This window comes from Lepisosteus platostomus, unplaced genomic scaffold (assembly GCF_059453375.1).
Source record: "Lepisosteus platostomus isolate fLepPlt1 unplaced genomic scaffold, fLepPlt1.hap1 Scaffold_112_H1, whole genome shotgun sequence".
Classification (NCBI taxonomy): domain Eukaryota; kingdom Metazoa; phylum Chordata; class Actinopteri; order Semionotiformes; family Lepisosteidae; genus Lepisosteus; species Lepisosteus platostomus.
Genome location: NW_028291493.1, coordinates 155941 through 160954, shown reverse-complemented (window position 1 = coordinate 160954; position 5014 = coordinate 155941). Strand labels below are relative to the sequence as shown.

The 5014-nt window shown below is 47.9% G+C and overlaps 1 non-coding gene and 1 pseudogene across 1 annotated transcript; one reads left to right on the top strand and one right to left on the bottom strand.

Moving 5' to 3' along the window:
* The first annotated feature begins 779 nt into the window (after positions 1-779).
* Positions 780-898, top strand: LOC148637646 (5S ribosomal RNA). The gene has a single exon (XR_015931282.1). It is a non-coding gene; the product is annotated as a 5S ribosomal RNA (ribosomal RNA).
* Positions 899-2432: 1534 nt separating this feature from the next.
* On the bottom strand, positions 2433-2569 carry LOC148637645 (U1 spliceosomal RNA; annotated as a pseudogene).
* Positions 2570-5014: the final 2445 nt, after the last annotated feature.

Here is a 5014-nt window from a genome sequence, read left to right as displayed (position 1 = left end):
CTACTGGTCCCAGTCACACCTCTTGCAGGAGCAGCAGCAACCTGAGCTTTTCCAGGGGGAATCTTCCATCCGGGTGCCGGCTAGACTCACACCTGCTGAGCTGCCATGGGTGAGCCCTGTCGAGAGTCGCAGGGTGAGATCTAGTCACCGGGGAGAAACGATACAAGCGAAGGATTACTCGGCTCCCAGCACTTGAAAAGACCGACAAATGACTCGTTCCCGCCGGAGCTGAATGTACCTGCATGTGTCGTGTCGTCTACTTCCCCCGCCCCGCTGTGTTTGCTGTATTGTCTTTGAAGCCGGCCCCCGAGACGAGACGGGCTGTTCCTGTGACCCAATTAACACTTTACAGGTGCCATTCCCCGGCATTGTGGCCATTGTCGGTGGTCACACACCATAAGATAAGGTGGAGGAGAGCGGGGCATGCCCAGCGCCAGACATTCAAGGAGGGGGCTGTGCGAGGTGAGGTGAGGTGCGACACGCGACACGAGGTGAGGTTGTGTGCGCTGCAGCGGTGCCGAGAGAACAGCACAGAAGGCAGCAGGCTCTGGAGAGCGGGTAAGAGACGGAGCCTTGTGGGCAGGCGAGCAGTTTGTTTGTTCTCCTCCAGACAAGCCAACATAAGGGAGCACATTCGCCAACATCCAGGTACGCAATGCGATTTGGAAAGAGGCTCCTTTCAAAAGAGTTGCACACGAACGTTCCTTCAGTCCCGCTCAGGGGGCACGGAGCCCCAGCCACACACAGCTTCAAGTAGCGAGTCAGGCGCCATGGCTTTCACTTGAGGCCACACCACCCTGAATGTGCCTGATCTCGTTTGATCTCAGAAGCTAAGCAGGGTTGGGCCTGGTTAGTACCTGGATGGGAGACCGCCTGGGAATACCAGGTGCTCCAAGCTTTTGCTCTCTCGGCCAGCAGGGGTCGCCGTTGGTACCGTAGGCTTTGGGAGGAAAACCTGGAGGATGGAAAGGTGATCTATAGCCTCATCTCTAGAGATGTTTTGTTGCTATGGCATGTGTGTGACCCATATAAAAAAGAAACCCGTTTGTAAAACGAATATCGAAGCTGCCTCTAAATCTGCAAATTTCCCCCCGGAAAAGCTCAGGTTGCTGCTGCTCCTGCAAGAGGTGTGACTGGGACCAGTAGGGAGCGCTCACCCTGCAGTCTGTGTGGCTTTCTTATGCCCCAACATCCTGATGGCGACACTCTGCTGCACGAAGGCGCCGTCCTTCGGGGGAGGTGTAAAACCGAGGTCCCGACCCTCCTTGGCCATTAAGAAATCCCAGGGCATCTCTCAAAAAGAGACGCCGGGGGTGTCACTCTGGTGTTAGTGTTCCCCTTTACCAATCAGTCGGGGTCTCCTCCTAATCCCCGTCTCATATGTAACAATCAATGACGAGGCCCCCCTGTCCCGCGATATTGTACTTGTCTCCTGGCCGCTGGCTGGCGCCGTGAGATTTAGTACTCACACCAGAGCGCGAACGCGGTCCCCCGCCCCCCACAAAGTGTGCGCTCCAGGTTCCCTCTCGGGGCTCTGCAACACAGCGGAAAGGCAGCGAGAAGGAGCCTCTTGCTCTGACGCCGAAAGGCCACAGGAGGGCGGAGGCGCCGCACGCCCGGCCGACGTGTTGGACTGGTGCGCTTTATGTGCTGAAATAAACACGCGACAGCCCAGAAATGTTTTGAGTGCTGTGCACTGGAGGTTTTTGTCTTGTGAAGACTTGCCTTGTGCTCCTCCGAGCAGTTTGTTTGTTCTCCTCCAGTGCGGGACAAGCCAACACAAGGGAGCACATTCGCCAACATCCAGGTACGCAATGCGATTTGGAAAGAGGCTCCTTTCCAAAGAGTTGCACACGAACGATCCAGCAGGGGTCACCGTTGGTACCGTAGGCTTTGGGAGGAAAACCTGGAGGATGGAAAGGTAATCTGTAGCCTTATCTCTAGAGATGTTTTGTTGCTATGGCATGTGTGTGACCCATATAAAAAAAAAACCCGTTTGTAAAACGAATATCGAAGCTGCCTCTAAATCTGCAAATGAAGATGAGTCGATAAACCACTTGTTTTTCGTATAACTATACATATATTCCTTTATTACTGATTTCATTCATTGAGCACCAATAGAGGTACAGCCATTCACTGTTTGACATGTCTGCACTGGTACAGAACCTAGCAATCAGAAAACGGGTGAAACTGTCTTGAGAATTAGCATACAGTACCGAGGCCCCCATGACCAAATAAAGGCTAACCTCTATAATCAGCCTAAATAATGCAGACTACAGCAAAACGACTGACTTTGAAAAGGGAATGAATGTCCGGAAGGAGTAGTGTAACCAGCCTGAAATGCTTCTCCGGACCTCTAACTAAAAGAAACCGGGAACCAGCAGTGGCATCGAATCTTAACTCTTCCGTATCCAATATTGGACCAAGAACATCAGGGAAGAGCGCGAACGCAGTCCCCCACTACCAGAAATTATGCAGTCGAGATTCCCACATTTGGGGAATTCGCAGGGGTCAGCACAGCCAGAGTGCAATGGCCGAGCCTCGCTCTGGGTGAACCGATTTCGATTTTTAAGAACTTTATTTTCTTTTAAAAAAAAATACAGGACATCACAAATTAGAAAACTTTACATTAATATACATACTTAAAACAGTATATTTGATCACATCTCATTACTTTTTGACACAATACCAGTTACATAGCAACAATTTCTTTTTTTCTGGTGCAAATCACATTCTTTACTTAAAAATGATAATGTTTTTCACAGTTTCTTGAGATATTGACCTGTGCTCTCTATTTCCCACAGATTTTCTGCTTCCTCCCTCCTTTCTCTCCACAGATCTCTGAGGTAGTAGTTCTCTCGGGTGATGAACAGGGCCAGGCTACCTGCTGCCTTGACTGGGACCTCGATGCCTTTGAACAGCCCCATGTTCCTCACTCTCCACAGGGCGTCTTTCCCACTGTTCACCACGGCCCAGATCCTGTCAAACACGTCAGGAGGAAGTTTGACAGGAGAGATGCCGTTGTAGCGGCAATGCTTGTTAATTAGACAGAATTAAGCGGTGGTATGCTGTCCTAAATGAGGCCCCATCTCACCCTCCATCTCTGTGGTGCTTGTGTATTAGCGTGAGTGTTTTTTATTCTGATCAGGAACAGTTTTACAAGTCCGCAAAGGATCGAGGAAAGGTTTATCGCCAGCTGAAAAGAGACACAGCGCTTCGGCTGTGGAGACTTGTTCGGCTGGCGTTCGGGGAGTCGCGTTTTTCAGAATTGTATTGAGATCGTTTTCCACAGAGCTCAGATGTCAAAGCACAGCAGCAGCTCTCAACAGCGATCCTCTATAGCGCCCTTTCTCCCGCAGCTCCGTCCTCATTCGAAGGAAGCAAGAGTGAAAGGCTGAAGTGAAATAGAGCGGGGACGAAGGCAGTGAAGAGAGAGAACATGGGAACGTGCAAACCCTTTATAAAGGGGGTTGTAACTGTTGAAATGTAACCAGTCACATCCCAAATCATGAACAAAGGTTATTTGCCTTCGCCAGACATCAATTATTATATCAATGATTATTCCTATCTAATATCAGTTCATTTCATATAACGAACCAGATTTTGGAGAACAAACGTTCAAACTGCGCAACAGAACCTGAATCCATCTGCTGATTGTCACCGAAGAATGTCGTTACAAATTATCTGCTGAGCTGTTTTAAGTATCCGGCCACCTCTGTCCTTCCTACTTTGCAGGGGGCACAATTCTTTCAGTTTCTTCTCTTGTATTTTCCTTGTTATTTTACTGTCTCTTTCTTCCACGAGGAAATGGATCCACAGCCCAAACCCTGTGTTTCTGCAGTGTCAGTCAGTGTCGAGAGAAATACTTGCACAGCTCCAGTGCACCACTGCACCAATCATTCTAACAGCAGTGTGCAGTGAAGTCATGCCCAGGTTGTGAGTTTCCTGGAGAAGTCTCGCCTGTGTTTTCAGCTGCAGAAGATCGCTGTTGAATTTATGTTGGTTCTTCTGTTACTTTTTCTGCTCGATGGCCTCTATTAAATCAGGCACACCTGCTTCCTCGGCAAGTTACTTTATCGCTTCTCACAAACCAACATACTGCAGGCACCTCTAATACCGTCACTGCTTGTGGGCCACGTGTTCCTGCTGTCAGCCTACTATACCACGTTCGTGCACATCTAGAAACATTACTACTCTAGTACAAAAGCGAAAAATGAAATGAAAACACAACCAATTAAAAAAAGGTAGTGCTTTGCTGTGGCTCACTTGGTAAAAGTGTTTGCTTAGTAAACAAGACATCCTAGGATCAAATCCCAGTGGTACTTTTATTCCTGTCTTTTTGCACCATTTATCATTATAGACAACATGCTTCTGCATTAAGTTTAATGGAGGTGTTCATTTAGTTTTTGGCACAACTTGTTTTTAAAAAAATACACACATTGTGTGTAAGTCTTACATGTGTTCTGTCACATCTGGGTGTTAAAGTAATAGATGTGTTGTGTTATTTAATATGATTTGACTCCACGCTTGTGTTTCTCGGGAGACAGCAGAAATATTGGGGATTTGCGGCTACAGAAAAATATATGAACTTTATGGGCAAATGTAAGGTTACGTTAAAGAAAAAGAAATTGTCACTGATGAGGATGGGATTCAAACCCACACATGCAGAGCACAATATATTAGTAGTCAATCACCTTAACCACTCAGCCACCTCACCTAGAAACCCACTCCCTTCAGACATGATTTGGTGCCATTAAGATGACCATCTTTCTGCATTCTTGAGGGTCATTTTCCTCTTCCACCTGTAATTTCACTATTTTCCTTGGGAGATGTCAAGTCACCAAGCCTGTGCTATGCTTCAGTGGCGGGTGTAGAGGACACCCTGTTGTACACGGAAAGCACATTGATCTCCTTGGACATGAAAAGTGACAGATAAAAGCCATTTCTCATCCTGTCTCTTACCATCGGGGCTGCTAGTGCATTAAAGGAGGCAACTTGCTTGATGAGTAGGCTC